At 41.9% G+C, this 27,363-nt stretch overlaps 1 long non-coding RNA gene across 1 annotated transcript; it reads right to left on the reverse strand.

The window, feature by feature from the left end:
• Positions 1-23,897: 23,897 nt before the first annotated feature.
• Positions 23,898-26,403, reverse strand: LOC127327441 (uncharacterized). The gene is made up of 3 exons (XR_007868546.2): positions 25,942-26,403; positions 24,844-25,828; positions 23,898-24,336 (listed from the first exon to the last, which is right to left on the reverse strand). It is a non-coding gene; the product is annotated as an uncharacterized lncRNA (long non-coding RNA).
• Positions 26,404-27,363: the final 960 nt, after the last annotated feature.

The raw sequence follows: 27,363 nt of genomic DNA on the forward strand, positions 1-27,363 counted from the left end.
GCATCCTGACCAATCCTTTAAACCTCGTCCTTACCGGACGATGATGCTATTTCAGAATCTGGAGTTATTGCATATCGAAGACCTTGCCTGCATAATCTTGCAATCAAGAAAGGCAAGTTCATCGCTTGATCATGTCATTTGAGTATCTTTATCAAATTACTTGCAAAGTACTATACTTATCACTCTTACATAAAAAGCAAAAGATTATTTTCATAACTATGAATACGACTATGTGGTGGGCAATGGAACCATGGTATGAGTCCGATGGAGGTTCCATTGCAATGGGTTTATATTCACATAGGATTAAGAACAAATGTCGTTCAGTGGTTCTTGCACCGTAATAACTGTGTTTACCATAAGATCTCGAGTGGGACGGAGTAGTCAGCTATTCTTTTCCCTCTCGCATATCAACGGGTACAACCGCAGGTGGCCAGCTGGGATATGCTTAGGCAGGGAGGAAGCCCCATGGGACAAAGCCCATTGATTCTACTGCGGGTTGTACCTATGATGGATTGCAACGGGCTGGCCCAGGGATCGATCTTATGAGTCAATCGTGTCCAGCAGATTACAAAAGGGTGGGTATGTGATACGTCTCCAACGCATCCATAATTTCTGATGTTCCATGCTAGTTTTATGACAATACCTACATGTTTTGCTCACACTTTATAATGTTTTTATGCATTTTCCGGGACTAACCTATTAACAAGATGCCGAGGTGCCAGTTCCTGTTTTCTGCTGTTTTTTGTTCCAGAAAAGCTGTTCGGGCAATATTCTCGGAATTGGACGAAACGAAAGCCAAACCTTCTATTTTACCGAGACGGACCCAGAACACCGAAGGAGAGACGGAGAGGGGCCAAGGGGGGCCCACACCACCTGGCGGCGCGGCCAAGAGGGGGGGCGCACCCAGCTATGGGGTGGGCCCCCCGGGCACCCCCTCGCGCCGCCCTTTCGCCTATATATTCCCCGCGACGCGAAAACCCTAAATCAATAGATCATATTCCAGAAAGAATCCAGGGGCGCCGCCGCCATCGCGAAACCAAGTTTCGAGGGACAAAATCTCTGTTCCGGCACGCCGCCGGGATGGGGAAGTGCCCCCGGAAGCCATCTCCATCGACGCCACCGCCTCCATCATGCTCCGTGAGTAGTTCCCCATGGACTACGGGTTCTAGAAGTAGCTAATTGGTACTCTCTCCCATGTACTTCAATACAATGATCTCATGAGCCGCCTTACATGATTGAGATCCATCTGATGTAATCGGTGTTGTGTTTGTTGGGATCCGATGTATTGTTACATTATGATTAGTCTATCTATAAACTTTGTGAAGTTATTGTTGCTGCAATCTTGTTGTGTTTAATGCTTGTCACTAGTGCACGAGTGGCATGATCTTAGATTTAAGCTCTATAATTATTGCTTAGATTGTATCTACAAGTTGTTTGCACATGTCTATGTCCGGAACCCGAGGCCCCAGAGTGACAGCAACTGGGATAACTGGAGGGGATGGCTTAGATATGAGGATCACATGTTTTCACCAAGTGTTAATTCTTTGCTCCGGTGCTCTATTAAAAGGAGTACCTTAATTACCAGTGATACGTCTCAAACGTATCTATAATTTCTTATGTTTCATGCTACTTTATTGATGATACTCACATGTTTTATATATACTTTATGTCATATTTATGCATTTTCCGGCACTAACCTATTAACAAGATGCCGAAGAGCCAGTTGCTGTTTTCTGCTGTTTTTGGTTTAAGAAATCCTAGTAAGGAAATATTCTCGGAATTGGACGAAATCAACGCCCAGGGGCTTATTTTTCCATGAAGCTTCCAGAACACCGAAAGGGAAACGAAGTGGGGCGACGAGGTGACGCCACGCTAGGGCGGCGCGGCCCAGGTCCTGGCCGCGCTGCCCTACTGTGTGGGTCCCTCGCGTCGCCCCTAAACCTACCTCTTCGCCTATAAGAAGCCTTCGTCGATAATAACTCCAGTACCGAGAGCCACGATACGGAAAACCTTCCAGAGACGCCGCCGCCGCCAATCCCATCTCGGGGGATTCAGGAGATCGCCTCCGGCACCCTGCCGAAGAGGGGAATCATCTCCCGGAGGACTCTTCACCACCATGGTCGCCTCCGGAGTGATGTGTGAGTAGTTCACCCCTGGACTATGGGTCCATAGCAGTAGCTAGATGGTTGTCTTCTCCTCATTGTGCTATCATTGTTCGATCTTGTGAGCTGCCTAACATGATCAAGATCATCTATTTGTAATGCTACATGTTGCGTTTATTGAGATCCGATGAATAATGAATGCTATGTTATGTTGATTATCAATCTATCATCTATGTGTTGTTTATGATCTTGCATGCTCTCCGTAATTAGTAGAGGCTCTGGCCAAGTCGTTACTTGTAACTCCAAGAGGGAGTATTTATGCTCGATAGTGGGTTCATGCCTCCATTAAATGCAGGACAAGGATGTAAAAGTTCTAAGGTTGTGGATGTGCTGTTGCCACTAGGGATAAAACATCAATGCTATGTCTAAGGATGTATTTGTTGATTACATTACGCACCATACTTAATGCAATTGTCTGTTGTTTGCAACTTAATACTGGAAGGGGTTCGGATGATAACCTGAAGGTGGAGTTTTTAGGCATAGATGCATGCTGGATAGCGGTCTATGTACTTTGTCGTAATGCCCAATTGAATCTCACACTACTCATCATAACATGTATGTTCATTGTCATGCTATCTTTATTTGTCAATTGCCCAACTATAATTGTTCACCCAACATGCTATATCTTATGGGAGAGACACCACTAGTGAACTGTGGACCCCGGTCCATTCTTTTACATCGAATACAATCTACTGCAATACCCGTTCTACTGTTTTCTGCAAACGTCATCATCCACACTATACATCTAATTCTTTGTTACAGCAAGCCAGTGAGATTGACAACCTCACTGTTAAGTTGAGGCAAAGTATCTTGGTTGTGTTGTGCAGGTTCCACGTTGGCGCCGGAATCCCTGGTGTTGCGCCGCACTACACTCCGCCGCCATCAACCTTCAACGTGCTTCTTGGCTCCTACTGGTTCGATAACCTTGGTTTCTTACTGAGGGAAAAACTTGCCGCTGTACGCATCATACCTTCCTCTTGGGGTTGCCAACGGACGTGTGCTTTACCGTCACAAGCAGCAAAGCTTTTTCTGGCGCCGTTGCCGGGGAGATCAAGACACGCTGCAAGGGGAGTCTCCACTTCCAATCTCTTTACTTTGTTTTTGTCTTGCTTTACTTTTATTTACTACTTTGTTTGCTGCACTAAAACAAAAAACAAAAAAAAATAGTTGCTAGCTTTACTTTATTTACTATCTTGTTTGCGTTTGCCATATTAAAAACACAAAAAAATTAGTTACTTGCATTTACTTTATTTTATTTCATCATGTTTCCTCCTATGTTTATTCCTAAAGATGTACCGGTAGTCCGAGGGTCTATCCTTGGGAAAGATAATATAGAAGATTTTTTCACTCATAATAGTACGGTTGAAGATTTTGAAGATAGACATTTGGTAGAACTTGCTCCTACTTATGAAATTGCTGTTGCTTCTTTAGTACACGCGTTAGAAGCTTGATTTGTTAATCTCAATCCTGTGATTCAACATATGTTTCTCACACTCAGTGATATGGAAGAAGGAGAAAAGAAAGATTTTGTATTAGAAACCCTTCTTAAAGAATTTGGTGGAGTAGCAAGAGAAGCTAGAAAAGTCTTTGCTAAATATAATATGCTTGGATCTTATACCAACTTTGCTAGTACCCTTGAAAAGATGGAAAAAGATAGACAAAAGTACACTAATAAAGTTAATTATGAGGGGGATATTAAAACATCAATACCTTGCAAGCTCTTAGGAATGTGCGAGGCACTAGAAAATAATTATGGTTGGCTTGTCCCTGAAAATTTGTTTGATGAGAATAGAAAGCCTAAGACTAATGAAAAGGGAGCCTCTGAAACTTACATAGATAAGATACAATGCATAGTTGAGAAAACTCCAAACCCCGCTGCCAATGCATCATCTCTTGATAACACTTGATTCACACTTTATGCGCCTAGCTGAAAGGCGTTAAAGAAAAGCGCTTATGGGAGACAACCCATGATTTTACTTCTGCACTTTTGTTTTATATTTGAGTCTTGGAAGTTTTTACTACTGTAGCAACCTCTCCTTATCTTAATTTTGTTGCATTGTTGTGCCAAGTAAAGTCTTTGATAGTAAGGTTCATACTAGATTTGGATTACTGCGCAGAAACAGATTTCTTGCTGTCACGAATTTGAGCAGTAGTCTCTGTAGGTAACTCAGAAAAATCTGCCAATCTACGTGAGTAATCCTCAGATATGTACGCAACTTTCATTCAATTTGAGGATTTTCATTTGAGCAAGTCTGGTGGACATAAAAAATTCGTCTTTACGGACTGTTCTGTTTTGACAGATTCTGCCTTTTATTTCGCATTGCCTGTTTTGCTATGTTTGATGGATTTCTTTGTTCCATTAACTTTCAGTAGCTTTGTGCAATATCCAGAAGTGTTAAGAATGATTATGTCACCTCTGAACATGTGAATTTTGATTATGCACTAACCCTCTAATGAGTTGTTTTGAGTTTGGTGTGGAGGAAGTTTTCAAGGATCAAGAGAGGAGGATGATACAATATGATCAAGGAGAGTGAAAGCTCTAAGCTTGGGGATGCCCCAGTGGTTCATCGCTGCATATTTCAAGAACACTCAAGCATCTAAGCTTGGGGATGCCCAAGGCATCCCCTTCTTCATCGACAACATTATCAGGTTCTTCTAGTGAAACTATATTTTTATTCCATCACATCTTATGCGCTTTACTTGGAGCGTCTGTATGTTTTTGTTTTGTTTTGTTTGAATAAAGTTGGATCCTAGCATTCATTGTGTGGGAGAGAGACACGCTCCGCTGTTGCATATGGACAAATATGTCCTTAGGCTTTACTCATAATATTCATGGCGAAGGTTGAATCTGCTTCGTTAATTGTTATATGGTTGGAAACGGGAAATGCTACATGTGGTAATTGGTAGAATGTCTTGAATAATTTGATACTTGGCAATTGTTGTGCTCATAAGGATCATGTTTAAGCTCTTGCATCATATACTTTGCACCTATTAGTGAAGAAATACATAGAGCTTGCTTAAATTTGGTTTGCATGATTGGTCTCTCTAAGGTCTAGATATTTTCTAGTAAGGGTTTGAACAACAAGGAAGACAGTGTAGAGTCTTATAATGCTTGCAATATGTTCTTATGTGAGTTTTGCTGTACCGGTTCATACTTGTGTTTGCCTCAAACAACCTTGCTAGCCTAAGCCTTGTATTGAGAGGGATTACTTCTCGTACATCTAAATCCTTGAGCCAAAAACTATGCTACTTGTGTCCACCATACCTACCTACTACATGGTATTTTTCCGCCATTCCAAAGTAAATTGCTTGAGTGCTACCTTTAAATTTCTTTCCTTTGTCTTTGCAATATATATCTCATGGGACAAATAGCCTAAAAACTATTGTGGTATTGAATATGTACTTATGTATCTTATTTCTTATTAAGTTGCTTGTTGAGCGATAACCATGTTCCTGGGGACGCCATCAACTACCCTTTTTTGAATATCATGTGAGTTGCTATGCATGTTCGTCTTGTCTGAAGTAAGGGTGATTTATCATGAGTTGAATGGTTTGAGTATGCATATTGTTAGAGAAGAGCACTGGGCCGCTAACTAAAGCCATGATCCATGGTGGAAGTTTCAGTTTTGGACAACTATCCTCAATCTCTTATGAGAATATTATTTGTTGTTGAATGCTTATGCATTAAAGAGGAGTCCATTATCTGTTGTCTATGTTGTCCCGGTATGGATGTCTAAGTTGAGAATAATCAAAAGCGAGAAATCCAATGCGAGCTTTCTCCTTAGACCTTTGTACAGGCGGCATAGAGGTACCCCTTTGTGATACTTGGTTAAAACATATGTATTGCGGTGATAATCCATGTAAATCCGAGCTAATTAGGACAAGGTGCGGGCACTATTGGTAATCTATGCATGAGGCTTGCAACTTGTAGGATATAATTTACATAATGCATATGCTTTATTACTATCGTTGACAAAATTGTTTCTTGTTTTGAAAATAAAAGCTCTAGCACAAATATAGCAATCGATGCTTCCATCTTCGAATGGCCATTCTTCTACTTTTATGTTGAGTCAGTTCACCTACTTCTCTCCATCTTAAGAAGCAAACACTTGTGTTAACTGTGCATTGATTCCTACATACTTGCATATTGCACTTATTATATTACTTTTTGTTGACAATATCCATGAGATATACATGTTACAAGTTGAAAGCAACCGCTGAAACTTAATCTTCCTTTGTGTTGCTTCAATGCCTTTACTATGAATTTATTGCTTTATGAGTTAACTCTTATGCAAGACTTATTAATGCTTGTCTTGAAAGTACTATTCATGAAAAGTCTTTGCTATATGATTCAATTGTTTACTCATTGTCTTTACCATTGCTTCGGATCGCTGCATTCATTACATGTACTTACAATAGTATTGATCAAGATTATGATAGCATGTCACTTCAGAAATTATCTTTGTTATTGTTTACCTACTCGGGGCGAGTAGGAACTAAGCTTTGGGATGCTTGATACGTCTCAAACGTATCTATAATTTCTTATGTTCCATGCTACTTTATTGATGATACTCACATGTTTTATATATACTTTATGTCATATTTATGCATTTTCCGGCACTAACCTATTAACAAGATGCCGAAGAGCCAGTTGCTGTTTTCTTCTGTTTTTGGTTTCAGAAATCCTAGTAAGAAAATATTCTCGGAATTGGACGAAATCAACGCCCAGGATCTTATTTTTCCACGAAGCTTCCAGAAGTTCGAAAGGGAAATGAAGTGGGGCGACGAGGCGACGCCACGCTAGGGCGTCGCGGCCCAGGTCCTGGCCGCGCGGCCCTACTGTGTGGGTCCCTCGCGTCGCCCCTAAACCTACCTCTTCGCCTGTAAGAAGCCTTCGTCGATAATAACTCCAGTACCGAGAGCCACGATACGGAAAACCTTCTAGAGACGCCGCCACCGCCAATCCCATCTCGGGGGATTCAGGAGATCGCCTCCGGCACCCTGCCGGAGAGGGGAATCATCTCCCGGAGGACTCTTTGAAGGAGATATGCCCTAGAGGCAATAATAAAGTGGTTATTATTTATATCTTTATGTTTATGATAAATGTTTATATATCATGCTATAATTGTATTAACCGAAACATTAGTACATGTGTGATATGTAGACAACAAGAAGTCCCTAGTATGCCTCTTAAACTAGCTTGTTGATTAATGGATGATTAGTTTCATAATCATGAACATTGGATGTTATTAATAACAAGGTTATGTCATTGTATGAATGATGTAATGGATACACCCAATTAAGTGTAGCATAAGATCTCGTCATTAAGTTATTTGCTATAAGCTTTCGATACATAGTTACCTAGTCCTTATGACCATGAGATCATGTAAATCACTTATACCGGAAAGGTACTTTGATTACACCAAACACCAATGCGTAAATGGGTGGCTATAAAGGTGGGATTAAGTATCCGGAAAGTATAAGTTGAGGCATATGGATCAACAGTGGGATTTGTCCATTCCGATGATGGATAGATATACTCTGGGCCCTCTCGGTGGAATGTCGTCTAATGTCTTGCAAGCATATGAATGAGTTCATAAGAGACCACATACCACGGTACGAGTAAAGAGTACTTGTCAGGAGACGAGGTTGAACAAGGTATAGAGTGATACCGAAGATCAAACCTCGGACAAGTAAAATATCGCGTGACAAAGGGAATTGGTATTGTATGTGAATGGTTCATTCGATCACTAAAGTCATCGTTGAATATGTGGGAGCCATTATGGATCTCCAGATCCCGCTATTGGTTATTGGTCGGAGTGAGTACTCAACCATGTCCGCATAGTTCACGAACCGTAGGGTGACACACTTAAAGTTGGATGTTGAAATGGTAGTACTTGAATAAGGAATGGAGTTCGAATATTTGTTCGGAGTCCCGGATGAGATCCCGGACATCACGAGGAGTTCCGGAATGGTCCGGAGAATAAGATTCATATATAGGATGTCATTTTATGTGAATTAAAATGTCACGGAAGGTTCTATGGAAGGTTCTAGAAGGTTCTAGAAAAATCCGGAAGAAACCACCAAGGAAGGTGGAGTCCACATGGGACTCCACCTCCATGGCCGGCCAACCCTAGGTGGGGAGGAGTCCCAAGTGGACTCCCCCTTAAGTTGGCCGGCCACCCCCCCCCCCCATATGGGAGGTGGAACTCCCACCTCTAGTGGGAGTCCTAGCTTGGCTAGGTTTCCCCTCCATATGGAAGGTTTTTGGTTCGGGTCTTATTCGAAGACTTGGACACCAACACTTGGGGATCCACCTATATAATGAGGGGCATAGGGGAGGGGGCCGGCCACCTAAAAGCCACAAGTTGGCCGCACCCCCTTGAGGCCGGCCACCCCCTCCCAAACCCTAACCGCCCCCCTCTCCTCCATAACTCCCGCGTAGCTTTAGCGAAGCTCCGCCAGACTTCTCCACCACCACCGACACCACGCCGTCGTGCTGTCGGATTCAAGAGGAGCTACTACTTCCGCTGCCCGCTGGAACGGGGAGGTGGACGTCGTCTTCATCAACAACCGAACGTGTGACCGAGTACGGAGGTGCTGCCCGTTCGTGGCGCCGGAACCGATCGTGATCAAGATCTTCTACGCGCTTTTGCAAGCGGCAAGTGAACGTCTACCACAGCAACAAGAGCCTCCTCTTGTAGGCTTTGGAATCTCTTCAAGGGTGAGACTCGATACCCCCTCGTTGCTACCGTCTTCTAGATTGCATCTTGACTTGGATTGCGTGTTCCCGGTAGGAAATTTTTTGTTTTCTATGCAATGTTATCCTACAGTGGTATCAGAGCCGTGTCTATGCATAGATGGTTGCACGAGTAGAACACAATGTTTTTGTGGGCATTGATGCTCTTGTTATCTTTAGTTTGAGTACTTTGCATCTTTGTGGCATAGTGGGATGAAGCGGCTCGGACTAACTTTACATGACCGCGTTCATGAGACTTGTTCCTCGTTCGACATGCAACTTGTATTGCATAAGAGGCTTTGCGGGTGTCTGTCTCTCCTACTATAGTGAAGATTCAACTTACTCTTCTATTGACAACACTAGTATCACCGTTGTGGTTCATGTTCGTAGGTAGATTAGATCTTACTCGAAAACCCTAAACCACGTAAAATATGCAAACCAAATTAGAGGCGTCTAACTTGTTTTTGCAGGGTTTGGTGATGTGATATAGCCATAATATGATGATGAATATGTATGAGATGATCATTATTGTATTGTGGCAACCGGCAGGAGCCTTATGGTTGTCTTTAATTTTCATGTTGAGTAGTATTTCAAAGTAGTTGTAATAGTTGCTACATGAGGTGAACAACCATGAAGACGGCGCCATGAACCTTGACGCTACGCCGACGATGATGGAGATCATGCTCGTTGATGATGGAGATCATGTCCGTGCTTTGGAGATGAAGATCGAAGGCGCAAAGACAAAAGGGCCATATCATATCACATATGAACTGCATGTGATGTTAATCCTTTTATGCATCTTATTTTGCTTAGATCACGATGGTAGCATTATAAGATGATCCCTCACATTAATATCAAGATAATAAAGTGTTCTTCCCTCGTATGCACCGTTGTAACAGTTCGTCATTTCGAAGCATCTCGTGATGATCGGATGTGATAGATTCAACGATTCACATACAACGGGTGTAAGCCATGTTGCACACGCGGAATACTTGGGTTTGCTTGACGAGCCTAGCATGTACAGACATGGCCTCGGGACAACGGAAACCGAAAGGTTGAACACGAGTCATATGGATGATATGATCAACATGTTGATGTTCACCATTGAAGCTACATCATCTCACGTGATGATCGGTTTTTGGTGTAGTGAATTTGGATCGTGTACCACTTAACAACTATTAGGGATGTTGTATTAAGTGGGAGTTCATTAGTAATTAGATTAAAACATGAACTAATTATCATAAACATAGTCTGAGTAGTATTTTGAATTAATTTTGTAGTATTGGCATCCGTTTTCTACCATGCGCTAGTCTTGTAATTGAGATAGAAATACTGTTAAAATCTGACCAGAAACTTTACGGATTGGTACCGTATTGTTAAAGAATCAAGAATTGATTAAGTCCTATTGCAAATTTTTAGTAAACCTCACATTGTTGATTCAAAGAGCTATGGTTTCAATTAGTACCTAAAGTTATCTTGTCTCCGTGAAACTTGAAGTTCAAATCTGTTTGAAAAGTAAGGAGCTGAAAATTTAGTTTTCATAAATAATCAAGGTATGAGATGTATGTGATATCTAAGACCTTATTGCAAGATGATAGAATAAAGTTTGGTGAGACTACATAAACTCATAAGTTTTATGGGAATGTACGAAGGTTGAAGACGCAAGGCGTCACAATCCTCCAACTATTGGGGCACTAACGATATTCGCATATCCATGAAGTGACCATCCTTAAATATGCACCGTTACTAAGACTCGTCGTTTTGAAGCATCACGTGATGATCGGGTGTGATAGATTCTACGTGTGCATAAAACGGGTGCAAGCTAGATTTGCACATGCAAATACCAAGGTTAAAACTTTACGAGCCTAGCATGTACAGACATGGTCTCGGAAAGTCGTCATGATATGATGGATAAAATTATGAGTGAAATTGTTCATCATATTACAAAGTTACTAATAGTGAAATCTGGAACACTTGTCATATGATGATCAACTTCAAAGTAAGAACCTCAAGGTTATTGGTATTTGACCAACAAACCTAGAAGTTAATGATGTTGAAGTGTTTTTCTGAATAATGAGGAAAGCTAAAAGAGAAAGTGCAAAAGATATTTTGGCAAAAAGAAAAGAGAAGACTAGAAAGTCTAGCTCAGGTGTATATAAATGATATACATGTTATGGTTGTATTGCTAGTTAACTCACACTATGAAATTCTTGGGTATTAGTACTATATTGGTTGGTATGAAGTGTCATACAAAACAACGCAATACAAGAATACAATGGCCTAAGTGACTGACAAGGAATATGAATAGGAATGCACGTCAGGAACAAAAATAAAGTGTTATTATGTTCGTCATTGGCATTCTATCTAGCCCTTAGAATTTATAATAAAGAGCTTAATAAATTGTTATTTTGCTCTGGTCAAATAAAAACAATGAGTTGTTTAAATTATGACATTACTCCATGTACGATGGATAAGTTATTATAAATCTTAATGGTGAAATACACATACATAACACTGACGCTAAAATGCCATAAGGCAAATGATTTGAATTCCACTTATTTGTGGAACCGCCATTTAGGTCATGTTAGAAAGGAACACATGAAGGAACTCCATGCAAATGGATTTCTGGAGTCATTTGATTTTTTGAATCATTTGGCGCTTGCAAATCTTTTCTAAAGAGAATGATTAAAATACCGTTCATAGGCCAAGAGTTGAACGGGCAACTAACTTAGTGAAAAATACATGATGATGTATATGGTTCACTGGGCATAGTTGTGTGCGGGAGATTCTTCTACTTCATGAAAACTTCCAACAATGAATTGAGTATATATATGTGGATATATTCAATAAGGAAGAAGTTTGAAACATTTGAATGGATTCAAATAAATTTCAGCATGAAGTAGAAATCATCGTAATAGAAAAGTTAAATATCTATGATAGGATCATGGTGGAAATATTTGAATTACGAGTTTTAGCGAACATCTAAGAGAGTTATGAAATTGTTCTACAACTCACGTTTCTTGGAGTATCATAGTGATGATGAAGTATCCGAGAGATGTATCCAAACCTTGTTGGATTAGTGATGAGATAAAATATTATGACGCCATTATATTTTTGTGGATTATGCTTTAGTGACTACCGCTTTTACACTTAATAGAGCATCATCATGATCCGTTGAAATGACACCATACGAGTTATGGTATGGGTATGAATCCTAATAGTCTTTTCTTAAAATTTTGGTATGCATAGCATAAGTAAATAAGTTTACAACCAAAATCGGATGAATGTCTTTGTTGGTTATCCCAGAGAATTGATTGGGAATTCTTCCCACTATGTAGACAAAGACAAAAGTGTTTGTCAATGTTTCTTATTTCCAAGAAATTGTTTCTAGTGAAGTATTTGAGTGGGAGGACAATATAATTTGATGAGGTTTATGAACCTGAGCGTAATGATCAGTGTAGCGCAGCATCGGAAATTGGTTCCGGAAGCGACCACGACGATCATGGCTCCCATGACTACAAAGTGTTTTAGCCATGGAGATCGAAGTACATATTGAACCTTGTAGGTATGGTTTACTTTGTGATCAAATAAATGATTTGTGGACAAAGGATTGATTATGAACAATGATAAACCAACTACAAACAAAGACGCTATGATGGGCCCTGACTCCGTTAAAATGGCTATACGCCATGAAATCCAAGATAGATGAATACTTTTTTGAAAGTAAATGGATCTATAAAATTGATGGACTTGGATGAAATATCCTTGAAGAAGCTTGACTTGTCGAAAAGTTGTTTACGACAAAGTTCAAATAGTTGACTACAACAAGATTAGATCTTCCGTAGCAATGCGTATAGTCTATGTGGATTATTCTAGTAATCACTACATATTTCTTTTATGAGATATGTTAGTAGGATGGCAAAATACATTACTTATCAGAAGTGTGTATTAAAGGTGTATACAAGATACAACCAAGAGTTTTGCTGGTCCGTGAAATACTAGATAAGTATACGAACTTCAATTGGATGAAGTAAGTATCACGGAGTTAGAATCTTCACCAGATGAAATAGTCAAAGAGTTTTTTGATTTCATCAGAGACGATGAAGAGGCTTGCATTTGCAAGAAATTAAGTGGGAGCGCTAAGACATATTTATAATACTTTATGTAGGTGACATATAGTTGGTTATAAATGATGTAATTATATACTTGATTAAAAGGTTTCATTGAGAAATTAATTTCAATGAAAGGATATGGACTGAAACATATCTAGTGTCAAGATCTATGAAGATAGATTGAAACACAAAATAAGTTTAAGTCAAAGTACATAGAATGGATATTGAAATAGTTCAATATAGAAATATTAAGAAAATGTTCTTGTCATGTGAAGTTTTAACAAGACTTGAGTGTATCTGATACTCAATGAGTAAAAACACATGAGTAATTATGGATCACGAATAATATGTACACAATCAGATGTCCTGTGCGCTAAAATGTTATGAGCATATACCAGAATGATTCATGAGATGATCATTGGACGACAGTAAGAGTATCCTTGAGTACTTTAGAAGAACCAAGGATATATATATAGTTTTGTATGGAGAAATGACAAACAAATCGCTGTAATGTGATTACACCGATATTTGTTTTGTCACATATAAAAAAATAGAATTTCAATCTCAAATTAGACTAAGTGTTGTTTTAAAGGTAGCACAATGAGCTAGAAGTTGTCTATGTTAGATTTAGAAGAGTTCTAAATATTGTGACGGATTCTACAAACGAAAGGCAGAGTATGTCATTGTTTTGACAATGACTGAGGATGTTAAGTCAAGAAGTTCTTTGAGAACTTGGTGTAGTTCCGATAGTGTCAGAACTTTGAAGCTATATTGTGTGTGACAATATTAGTGACATATTTCAGACCGCGGAATTAAGGTTCCACCAGAAGACCAAACATATTTAATGCCGACTCATTTGGAAATGAGTGATGCGTTGAGACGCAAATGAATTACAAAATACATACGTTTCTGAGCATGTCAGATCCGTTGACTAAAACCTCTCCCGTGAGCAAAACATGATAAAACACCAGAAGGCCAAGGTGTTATATCTTTACAAATGTAAACTAGATTATTGACTCTAGTGCAAGTGGGAGACTGAAGGAGATATTCCCTAGAGGCAATAATAAAGTGGTTATTATTTATATCTTTATGTTTATGATAAATGTTTATATATCATGCTATAATTGTATTAACCGAAACATTAGTACATGTGTGATATGTAGACAACAAGAAGTCCCTAGTATGCCTCTTAAACTAGCTTGTTGATTAATGGATGATTAGTTTCATAATCATGAACATTGGATGTTATTAATAACAAGGTTATGTCATTGTATGAATGATGTAATGGATACACCCAATTAAGCGTAGCATAAGATCTCGTCACTAAGTTATTTGCTATAAGCTTTCGATACATAGTTACCTAGTCCTTATGACCATGAGATCATGTAAATCACTTATACCGGAAAGGTACTTTGATTACACCAAACACCACTGCGTAAATGGGTGGCTATAAAGGTGGGATTAAGTATCCGGAAAGTATAAGTTGAGGCATATGGATCAACAGTGGGATTTGTCCATTCCGATGACGGATAGATATACTCTGGGCCCTCTCGGTGGAATGTCGTCTAATGTCTTGCAAGCATATGAATGAGTTCATAAGAGACCACATACCACGGTACAAGTAAAGAGTACTTGTCAGGAGACGAGGTTGAACAAGGTATAGAGTGATACCGAAGATCAAACCTCGGACAAGTAAAATATCGCGTGACAAAGGGAATTGGTATTGTATGTGAATGGTTCATTCGATCACTAAAGTCATCGTTGAATATGTGGGAGCCATTATGGATCTCCAGATCCCGCTATTGGTTATTGGTCGGAGTGAGTACTCAACCATGTCCGCATAGTTCACGAACCGTAGGGTGACACACTTAAAGTTGGATGTTGAAATGGTAGTACTTGAATAAGGAATGGAGTTCGAATATTTGTTCGGAGTCCCGGATGAGATCCCGGACATCACGAGGAGTTCCGGAATGGTCCGGAGAATAAGATTCATATATAGGATGTCATTTTATGTGAATTAAAATGTCACGAAAGGTTCTATGGAAGGTTCTAGAAGGTTCTAGAAAAATCCGGAAGAAACCACCAAGGAAGGTGGAGTCCACATGGGACTCCACCTCCATGGCCGGCCAACCCTAGGTGGGGAGGAGTCCCAAGTGGACTCCCCCTTAAGTTGGCCGGCCACCCCCCCATATGGGAGGTGGAACTCCCACCTCTAGTGGGAGTCCTAGCTTGGCTAGGTTTCCCCTCCATATGGAAGGTTTTTGGTTCGGGTCTTATTCGAAGACTTGGACACCAACACTTGGGGATCCACCTATATAATGAGGGGCATAGGGGAGGGGGCCGGCCACCTAAAAGCCACAAGTTGGCCGCACCCCCTTGAGGCCGGCCACCCCCTCCCAAACCCTAGCCGCCCCTCTCCTCCATAACTCCCGCGTAGCTTTAGCGAAGCTCCGCCGGACTTCTCCACCACCACCGACACCACGCCGTCGTGCTGTCGGATTCAAGAGGAGCTACTACTTCCGCTGCCCGCTGGAACGGGGAGGTGGACGTCGTCTTCATCAACAACCAAACGTATGACCGAGTACGGAGGTGCTGCCCGTTCGTGGCGCCGGAACCGATCGTGATCAAGATCTTCTACGCGCTTTTGCAAGCGGCAAGTGAACGTCTACCGCAGCAACAAGAGCCTCCTCTTGTAGGCTTTGGAATCTCTTCAAGGGTGAGACTCGATACCCCCTCGTTGCTACCGTCTTCTAGATTGCATCTTGGCTTGGATTGCGTGTTTGCGGTAGGAAAATTTTTGTTTTCTATGCAACGTTATCCTACACTCTTCACCGCCATGGTCGCCTCCGGAGTGATGTGTGAGTAGTTCACCCCTGGACTATGGGTCCATAGCAGTAGCTAGATGGTTGTCTTCTCCTCATTGTGCTATCATTGTTCGATCTTGTGAGCCGCCTAACATGATCAAGATCATCTATTTGTAATGCTACATGTTGCGTTTGTTGGGATCCGATTAATAATGAATGCTATGTTATGTTGATTATCAATCTATCATCTATGTGTTGTTTATGATCTTGCATGCTCTCCGTTATTAGTAGAGGCTCTGGCCAAGTCGTTACTTGTAACTCCAAGAGGGAGTATTTATGCTCGATAGTGGGTTCATGCCTCCATTAAATGCAGGACAAGGATGTGAGAAAGTTCTAAGGTTGTGGATGTGCTGTTGCCACTAGGGATAAAACATCAATGCTATGTTTAAGGATGTATTTGTTGATTACATTACGCACCATACTTAATGCAATTGTCTGTTGTTTGCAACTTAATACTGGAAGGGGTTCAGATGATAACCTGAAGGTGGAGTTTTTAGGCATAGATGCATGCTGGATAGCGGTCTATGTACTTTGTCGTAATGCCTAATTGAATCTCCCACTACTCATCATAACATGTATGTGCATTGTCGTGCTATCTTTATTTGTCAATTGCCCAACTGTAATTTGTTCACCCAACATGCTATATCTTATGGGAGAGACACCACTAGTGAACTGTGGACCCCGGTCCATTCTTTTACATCGAATAGAATCTACTGCAATACTCGTTCTACTGTTTTCTGCAAACATCATCATCCACACTATACATCTAATCCTTTGTTACAGCAAGCCGGTGAGATTGACAACCTCACTGTTAAGTTGGGGCAAAGTATCTTGGTTGTGTTGTGCAGGTTCCACGTTGGCGCTTAGGAATCCACTGGTGTTGCGCCGCACTACACTCCGCCGCCATCAACCTTCAACGTGCTTCTTGGCTCCTACTGGTTCGATAACCTTGGTTTCTTACTGAGGGAAAAACTTGCCGCTGTACGCATCATACCTTCCTCTTGGGGTTCCCAACGGACGTGTGCTTTACCATCACAAGCAGTTTCCCTAGAGGCCCGGCTGCCACCGGCTGGTAGGACAAAAGATGTTATGTAAGTTTCTCATTGTGAGCACGTATGACTATATATGGAAAACATGCCTACATGATTAATAAATTGATGTTCTATCTTAATGCTATTTCAATCCTATCAATTGCCCAACTGTAATTTGTTCACCCAACACTTGTTATTGGAGAGTTACCACTAGTGTAGATAGCTGGAAACCCCGGTCCATCTTTCATCATCAAATACTCACTTGGTCCTATATGCCATTAGAAGTAGTATCAACTATTTTCTGGTGCCATTGCCTTTGTGTTATCAACTGCCGATTTGATGTTATTCTTTATTACTATTGCTCTCATATTACTGCTGCTTTCACATCACCCCTGTTACTAGTGCTTTTCCAGGTGCAGCTGAATTGACAACTCAGTTGTTAAGGCTTATAAGTATTCTTTGTCTCCCCTTGTGTCGAATCAATAAATTTGGATTTTACTTCCCTCGAAGACTGTTGCGATCCCCTATACTTGTGGGTTATCAGTATGCGGGGTCGCGGGAAGGCCCAGTGATTGGCTATGAATTATACCTGGCCTCACACCAAGGAAGTGTGGACGGAGTCTTATGCCCGGTTGGCAACAAGGATAAGATCTCTTATGGGTACAGAAACACACCTCTGTAGAGTGTATCAAATTGTGGATTGTCACTCCCTGTTCCGGGTTTGGAACTGCGAACGCGGCTGGAAAGGAACTCCATGAAGTTCTAGCAACCGGTGAAGGCTGGCGGACATAGTTCTTCAGAATAAAAACAATATTTTGAAGAAATGTTTACAAAAACTTGCATTTCCTATGACTTTCTGGTCTATGGTTGTAGCTAGTGCATTAAACACCTTTTTCCTATAATGAACTTGTTGAGTACGCTCGTACTCATCCCTCTTTAAATCTGCTGCTTTGATATGGAGGCATCAAAGGAGGATCTACAATGCAACTCGAAGGTTGAGGAGTCAACAAGTACTTCAAGAGACATGATCTTGCCAAAGGAGTCCAACACCACATCCACCTTTGAGAAAACCTAGATTAGAAGTAGAAAGGAATCATTTCCCTAATCCTAGAACCTAAATAGATAGAGTTGATATATAGTTATGTAGTAAGCCAAGTACCTCTTTAGATAGAGTTCGTGATAGATTAGGCTACGAGTCGTTCTTCTGGAGTTGATTTGCAGTTTTAACTCATTGTAAAGTAGAAGGCTGTGTTGATCTTCTGTGCAGAGTTTGTGTTGTAATTCTATAGATATGCCTTGGACCCACATATGTTTTTGTTGTACCACTCTAAGGGATGTAATACTAATGGAACGGTGTTTCATTGGTGTTATATCAACGACTTGCATACTACACCATGCAGTGGTATGCTGGGTCACCACAGTAGCCGACTGATCCCTAGCTATAATACAATTCAGCGGGAGACCAGGAGTAGGCTTTACGTCCTCAAAGTGGGGCCGAACCTTGGTAAATACGCTTGTTAGTTCGGTGCCAAGATTTCCGAAACAAGATTTCTTTCCCTTAACATTTGGCACATACCTCGGGGTATGTAGCTGTGGGTGTCGCGAAAGTGATCCCACCAGGATTCTGGCCTTGGTTTCTTTCTAGAGGCTCGGGTGTCACGTGGACTACGTCTTGATCTTGAAAGCTTTATTTTTAAATTGAAACTTGCATTAAAAAAATCCCTAGTCCGTCTGATGTTCGAAAAGTTGCTAAAATTCTAAATTTTGAAAAACAAGGTTCTTTCTTTCCAAACTTAGATACCAAAAATGAGATTTCGCGGAAATTGTATGAATAACTGAAACTAGTGGTATAAACTTGTCATATGCTGCAAATACGTGAGATTAAAGAAGGATAAACTACAAAGTTCATTGGTACGACTACAAAAGTGCCCCCATGTGCGTCACTTAGTTGTACATCATAAGGAAAAAAGTACCAACAATTATTTTGGTGCTGGAATTTGAGCATTCACGGCGCCAAATGGAGGCGGTGGATAATAGTGTATACAACATATATTTTCAAGTCGTGGGCTCCTGCAAAATTGAAGTTCTTCGCGTCGCTTGCCATTCAAAATAGATTTTGGATCGTCGACCGCTTGATAAAAAATTCAGGGTGAACGATAGATGGAGAAAAGAAATAATTAGAACTTGGTGGACCACGCACGATCGATTTGTGAGGCAAATTTGTCTACTAGCGGTCGTGAAGACGGTTGTCCGGTGAGCAACTTGCGATGTTCCAGCGAGGAAGATGATGAAAGTTGAAGGTTCTGCCGGAAAGGGTTGAGGTACTCCTACTAAGTATTTAAAGAGTTTTTTTTCTTTTTCCTAAGAGATCTTGTAACGTTGGACGTCAGATATTTGTGAGATATGCAGATGCCAGGTGTAATACTTAAAATATATTAAGTAATAAATCGCTTTTTATCAAGAAAAAACTTCTTGTCCGTGTGTTCTTTGCCTCGCCGCTTTGCGAGAGCCAAAGCCAAAACGGATGGCTCACTAAGTAAGTAGTAGTCCATACTAGTACTATAGTTTTGTGGATGTTGGTACACCTGTACATTACACGTGTGCTGCATACGGTCTAAGTATGAGATCTAACGGTGGCCGAACAACTGTTCAATTTATTGTCCGCAAAACCGTATTTTCGGATCAAATTTGGGATTGGTCTGCGGTGGACGCCTCGATCTACGCATGCTGTCAAACAGCACGAGCAAAGCACCAGGACAAAACCAAGGAAGGAAACACGTCAAAAAAAATTCACATCCATCGAAAACCTACTTACATCTTTCTCCGTGCACTTTTCTTTTCCACTCGCGTGTGTATATGTAGCTGTAATCTGATTCGTGTAGACACTACACTTGTGATCGATCCACTGATTGAGAATATTTTTTAAGTTGATCAACAAGAGAGATTTTTTTCGAGGGAAAGGCACCACGACAACTTTATTGATTAGCAAATAAACTTACATCATTTGCTAGTTGGCTAATAAGAAAACCAGGTGGATCCTCATGCCAAACAGTTGACTGAGGTCCCTCCGCATTACTGGCTAGAATATGAGCCACAATGTTACTTTCTCTAGGACTATGAAAAAACTTAACACTAGCAAAGTTATGGGCTAAAAAGGAGCACTCCTCGTATATAGCTGCATCATCTCCTATTGAATCTCCTCCGTTTCATGACATCCATGCAATTACTATTAACTATAAGATTGTTGCACCCAACCTGTCCCGCGAGAAACAAACCATCTCGAAAAGCTCTTGCTTCTGCACTGGACGCATCGGCAATGCTCGGTATACTAGAGCAGGCATGAGCTATGAACATGCCTTGATCGTCTCGGAGAACAACCCTGTGCCACCTGTAACATTATCCGCTGAAAAGGTTGCGCCAACATTTAGTTTTACAAAATCTTCCGGTGGCTTTTCCCACCCATGGCGTTGTTGGGTAGCGCGCATGAACGGAACAGAATCCGGTGCGCTTCTTGGGCGGTATTTCTTAGTTTGTCATATGTGTAAATGGCTTTTTTGCACTATTGTACCTGGTGGATGTATTACAACTTTTCAACGAATATAACATAATTTTTTTACTTCTATTGGTAATTAATATTAGATCAGCGGTCTGTTTCGTAAAAAAAACAGTTAATTAGTAATTGTTCTTAATATTTTTCTGCAAATAAATCGAGTGTTTTCTTGTCGAGCTCATATGCATGCTATCGCCTGAAGCCCCGAAAGCGTTTGCACTTATCGAGAATGCGTTTGGGCCAGGTTGTGTGGAGTAAATAACAGTCATCTGACCCAATAAAAAGGTCAGGTTGTGTTGGCCTTTATCCATATAGCGATTCCAGAAGCCCACAGGCCACAACACACGGTATCACAAACGGCGATCGTCCCTTCGGGGACATCCTACAAACGCCGATCATGGCATCTTCCGCTTCTATGCAATTCTAACAAAAAAAATCTATTTTATGCTGGTTAATCAGTATTCCATTCCAAAGAACAAATGTTAACCATTACCCATCCACTCTTGGAATATTTGAAGCTCTAGGTTTGTACTAAGTTAACTGGGTTTCTAGAAAAATGTGCTAATATCTACTACGTCTAATCTATTCATTCAAAAATATATTCTATGATAAATTTACCTAAATTAAGTTTCATGTCGTACATATTGATATATTTTTTATGACTTCGGTCAAACTTAAATTAATTTAACGTAGAACAAATCTGAAATATCAATTGTTTTGGAAAACTCTAATCATCAACTCATTGTAGCTAGTTTGAAATGCTCGTGACGCTTTGCTCGCAACTCCTCCTCCCGTCGGGGCGATGCGTCGCTGCTCCTCTGCCCCTTGTTCTCCACTGCCGCTGCTCATCCGTTGCTTCCCCGTTGAGCCTTCCCCCATGACAGCCGTCGGGTGCACTCCCATGCTCCTCCGCTTGTCTGCACCTTGGTCGCCGTGGTCGCTCCTCTGCGCGAAGGCAGCAGCTGTTCCTCCCACGTGCACCCCTTTGAAGGCTATGGATCTTGCTGTCAACGCTATGGCAGAGCTCGCCATGGTCATCATGGATGGCGAGCTCTCGACCTGTCACCCCACCGTGGCAAATATGAAATCCTGAGTGGATTTTCTGGTTTGTGCCTATCTGGTGGCGACGGACCTCCGGCGTGGAGGAATTGTGTCCGACGAACTTGAATCACCATAATGGTGCCTTCATTGTTGCCCGTGAAGGTCATTTTTGTGGGGGATTTTTTTGATGTTACATACGCTATCGCGATTTGTTACATGTCGGCACCGTTTTTGTTGTTAAGTGAGATTGCACTTATGTTACATACGCAATGGTGGATAAGCTAAGAAAAAAATGTTGGATATGATGCAGAGAAATGTTACGAAACTATGTAGAAAATGTTAAAACGCAGAAAAATGTTACTTTTGGAAAAAAAATGTACCATCGATGAGAGTTTTTGTACCATAGCCGACTGATCCCTAGCTACAATACAATTCAGCGGGAGTAGGCTTTACGTCCTCAAATAGGGGTCGAACCTTGGTAAATACCCTTGTTAGTTCGGTGCCAAGATTTCCGAAACAAGCTTTCTTTCCCTTAACATTTGGCACATACCTTGGGGTAAGTAGCTGTGGGTGTCGCCGAAAGTGATCCCACCAGGATTCTGGCCTTGGTTTCTGTCTAGAGGCTCTGGTTTCACGTGGACTACGTCTTGATGTTGAAAGCTTTATTTTAAAATTGAAACTTGCATTAAAAAAATCCCTAGTCCGTCTGATGTTCAAAAAGTTGCTGAAAGTCCAAATTACGAAAACAAGGTTCTTTCTTTCCAAACTTAGATACCAAAAAATGAGATTTCGCGAAAATTGTATGAATCGCTCGAACCAGTGGTATAAACTTATCATAAGCTGCAAATATGTGAGATTAAAGAAGGATAAACTACAAAGTTCATCGACACGACTACAAAAATGCCCCCATGTGCGTCACTTTGTTGTACATCATAAGGAGAAAAAAAGTACCAACAATTTTTTTGGTGCTGGAATTTGAGCATTCACGACGCCAAATGGAGGTGGTGGATAATAGTGTATACAACATCAATTTGCAAGTCGTGGGCTCATGCAAAATTGAAGTTCTTCACTTCGCTTGCCATTCAAAACAGATTTTGGATCGTTGACCGCTTGGAGAAAAAATTCAGGGTGAACGATAGATGGAGAAAAAAAAAATTAGAACATGGTGGACCACGCACGGTTGATTTGTGAGGCAAATCTGTCTACCAGCTTTCGTGAAGACGGTTTTCCAATGAGCAACTTGCGATGTTCATGCGAGGAAGATGATGAAAGTTGAAGGTTCTGCCGGAAAGGTTTGAGGTACTCCTAGTAAGTATTTAGAGATTTTTTTCTTTTTCCTGAGAGATCTTGTTTCCTAGAAAAAAGAACTTGCAACTACACGATTTTCAGTTCTCGCCACGGCTAGCGGTAAGGTGCTACTCCCTCCGTCTAAAAATAGGTGTCTCATTTTTTTCTAGGTACATATGTATTTATAACTAAAATATGTAGACAAAACTAGTTGGTGGCCGGAAAATGGTAGAGTACCTATAAATTTTTCTCCAGACACCTATTTTTTACATGGAGGTAGTACATTTTTTCTTTCCGAGCATCGGGGCAAGATGCTTCATGCATGAATAGGGTAAGTGGAGCTTGTACGACTTGAACCGATAAATGCATCTGTCGTCTGTGGGTGCTGCCGTGCTGGTCCAGTTTGCGCATTAAGCACGGTGATGACGGCCCAATTTCGGTTTGGTACGGTCCGTACGGACAACAGCTCCCGGGTGGTCGGAGCAAGTGGACATTTGGCCCGCATGGCAGCAAGATCCAACACGCCGTGAAGCCAGAACAGTGAAGGAAGGAAGGCCCCGTTGCTGGACCAGTGGGCCATTTTGGCTGCCACGCAGCCGCACCCTGAAATTACTTGCGATAGAGGCCCATCACATTTATCCGATGCTCTGCGATTTTCCGGCCACCGTCACCGTGTTTTTTTGTCAAAAGAAAAAGAACTTGTCACCGTGCGTCTCCCGTCCCATAGAAAAGTGAACTAGTCACCGCGTGTAATAGTCGCACAAGGAAGAGAATCAATCAGTAGCTCGGCTGTTTGACTACGGGTAAAAGTAGAGGCATATGTACGGCGCACAAATAACCAACGGCAACGTACGAACTACGCGGCATCCATGGTGACCGCAACTGGGTTACTAACTTAACTAGTTGAATGCCCGTGCGTTGCCACGGTTCCACAAATTTATTTTCTGTCACATAATTCAAACATAACCCTAACTTCCTTAGAGCATCTTCACTCGTCCCTCTACCCCCCATAAATCATCCAGCGCGTGCCTTTATGGGGGTGGTGGGGGGTTAAGAACTACTTATCTGCGGCACCGGCTCCCAGCCGCAGCCCCCAAACGCGGACCCCAAATAAATTTAAATAGATCACAGATCACATAGTTATGGCGCCTACAAATCGATCGAATAGTCTCAACAATCACATCATCGCAAGTCGCCGCGAATCAATGTGTAGCGAATCAAAAAATGGCGCATGTCGGCCGTCAATACATAGCCGCGGAAATCAAAGGGCGAGATCACCCACCGGCGTAGAAGGCTTTCTTGGAGCACCAGCACAGGTGCCGGGCGATGAGCTTGACGGCCACGGTGACGAGACGCTACCTTGGCTCCCCGACGCGGTGGGGGCATACTGGGGCAGGGTCTCCAGCATCCTCTCGATGGAGGCAGCCCTTTGCATTAGGGCTGCCGCCAGATCCTTCCGCTCCCTTGCCTTCTGCTCCCTCTGCCGACGGCTGGCATTCTCCACCTTCCGGTGTTGCAAGTCGAAGGTCCACTCGATGTTGGAGTACTCCCTACTTGCCAAAAAATGTTGTACATATAAGTTATTTTTCAAAATTCAACTAATGTAAAGTTTGACTAAATATGTAGAAAATATAAACATTTAGAATATCAAATAAATACCATTAGATTCATCATGATGTATCTTTTTGTATGGTATACATTTGGTACTGTATATATGGATAATTTTATCAATAAACTTGGTCAAACTTCATATAGTTTTGACTTTAAAAAAATCTTATAGGCAATACATTGTGGCAAGGAGGGGGTAGTATTTTTTATTGCATCATCTTTTCGACCCTGAGTAACTTCTACCAATTCAAATACATACATGCACACAAAGTCTTCAGTACGACCATATAAAATTTAGCAAAGACGCATTACCACTTAGATCACACATCCAGCAAGCAACCTACAAAATTAAGAGTTCCTCAAACTGAACTCCGAACTGGAACGTACATGGAGATTTATTTACCCATAAGTTCAGCTATAATTAAGTACACGCGAGGAAGCTCAAAGACCTGATGGAGTGATGGGCATGAAGCACTGGTGCAACAATGAGACATCTCCACCGGGAACTCGACAGTGGGGTGGAGACACCGACGAGGCATCTCCACCAGCGCATCCTTGTCTTGCAGCATTTCTTTGGCATCTGTGCCCCTTTTATCTCTATGTATCTTCTAACAGGCCATTGTAATAGGCCACTCTTCTAGGATCCCACATGCAAACACCATTGCTGCTGGATCTCTAATACTTAAATTCACATAATTATGAGTAAACTTGAATAAAGAAACAACTTTCAGAAATGAGAAGCACCATAAAATACAATAATTTAAGGAAATTAAGTTACCTAAGTTGCGGAAGTATGAATTTTAGTTAATGTTGCGGACAGAACAATGAGCAACTGAATAACTTACATTATCTTCTTTTATTGTGGATCTGTTGCTACTCGAGTCTGATAATAGCCCATAAACACACTAAACACGGCCTTCGCTCCTAGCACCCACAGCCGTAGCTGTTGGCCCGACTGCTTGTGGCGCTACATTCTGAGGTGAAAACAATAAGAATGTATACAGCTATCACTAAAATCAAGATCAAATACCCTTCCCATTAAGTATCTACAACTCTTGTCTAATTTTTGGAAGGTCAAGTTGCGAACAAATTGTGTTTGAAGAGAAGTACATTCAGATAAAGATCATTGCAATATATGCAACATGGAGATTAAAGTGCAAGAGCATTGCAATACACTGAAAGCAAATTGTTTGCTGGCAGGTCGGGAGCAAGTAAATTATATTGACCCACAACACATAATACATACATGACCAGGAAGAGGAGTAAATGTGGTTTAAGTATTACGCCAAACATTTAGAAGGCCACGGAATATAAGACAGCAGCAGGAATACCATACTGGGCAAGAAACAGGAAGCGACTACTGCACACATGCACACCGGTAATCCGGAGGAATACAAGGTAGAGCACATGATCACAAGCGCTGAATCCCGGATGCTGCAAAAATCAAGTCATCATCGAATCAACACAAAATTTACACTAATTGAGATCACTTCGACCTAGTTGTTGTAATTTACAAACAGCAAAAATCTGATGAGTTAATGGCTAACCGATTCAGGTAGAGCTGCGAATATCTGTGATAGAGGGCTGAAGGCGGCGGCGAACACCAGACCCTTCTTCTCCACGCAGCATGCCAGCATCAGGCACCCGAACCCTGATGTGACTACACCCTGCAAAATCACAGCAATCCGGAGGAGCCAAAGAAAACCCCATCCCAAATCCTATCTGATTAGACTATGGATCGTGGATCTCACATACGAAATTGAAGTTGACGGGGATCTCCACGCACTGGCATGCCCGTAGTAGTCGCTGCCGCCGCAGCGGACATAGCCGCCGGGGTGCTGGATGGTTAAGAAGAGATGGATGCTCCCTTGCAGAAAGGGAGAAGCGACAGGGAATGGAGAGACAATGGCGGCGCTAGTGTAGAGCGAGGGATGAAGAGGAGGAGAGAGCGTGGTGAGGGAAAGGGGAACCCCATGACTCCACGATGGTCTTCCTCGGTAGGGAGATCAATTGATTGACCCTTCAATCACAATCATCAAAATATGGTATCTATACTACTTTTTTCGGCGTATCCGATAATAGTGGTCAATGAGGCACCTTTATCCAATACTCTCTCCGTTCCTCGATATCTATACCTAATAATAAAAGCGAAAGCGTTTTTTAGTTCGGTCCGTTTGGTTTGGTCCGCCGTTTCGTCCGTCCCAGCCTTACATCCTACAAGAACTCATAATCCCGATTGATTTGTGTTGTCTCCGTGTTGTATAGAAACTCCGGGGTTCCCCTACCCTGCCGTCGTAGGAGCCAGATAGGGTAGGAGCCTGAAATTGTAACGCTGCAGATGTCTGTCCTTGCGCACCGTCCAGGACGCACCATCCTCGTCGAATTTTGCTACGAACGTGGAGATCGGCTGCTAACACCGGAAACCGCCGTATTCGAGCTCGTCCACATGCATGGCCGTCTTTGTCGACTCTTTGATCTCTTTGACAACTGGATGACAGACGCGTTTAGGCTGCTGGCACTACAACATCTGGAAGGAGGCAAGGAGCCGACGCTGCAGGCTGCACCTCGTGCAATGTGCTCCGCCTCCGCAGACCGACAAGAAAATTTGTGATCGAAAACTACCTAATATCTGGCCGTCTCTTCGCGGCGGAAAAGAGATCGAGCAAGAAGACCAAGAGACCAAGAACATAAGATCGATCAAAAAAATTCGTGGAGTATGTAGATCGCTAGCTTCCATCGATTCGCCCACCTACCGTATTGCAGATCGTGTTCGCGAGGAGGTCGCATCGTCAAGGTGGCCGGCGCCGCCGATTCGTCCTCTGAGTATCTGCTAAGTCAATTGTCCATCGACTGCCTACTTGATGTGTAGCGTGTCCCAAGTCCTGACGAGCTCCAGGGAGTTCTTCAGCTGCTCACATGCCCTGGTGAAGTTGGTTTGCTCTACATCTTCGACCGCCTCAGCTGTGTTG

This window comes from Lolium perenne, chromosome 1, assembly GCF_019359855.2.
Source record: "Lolium perenne isolate Kyuss_39 chromosome 1, Kyuss_2.0, whole genome shotgun sequence".
NCBI classification, from domain to species: Eukaryota; Viridiplantae; Streptophyta; class Magnoliopsida; order Poales; family Poaceae; genus Lolium; species Lolium perenne.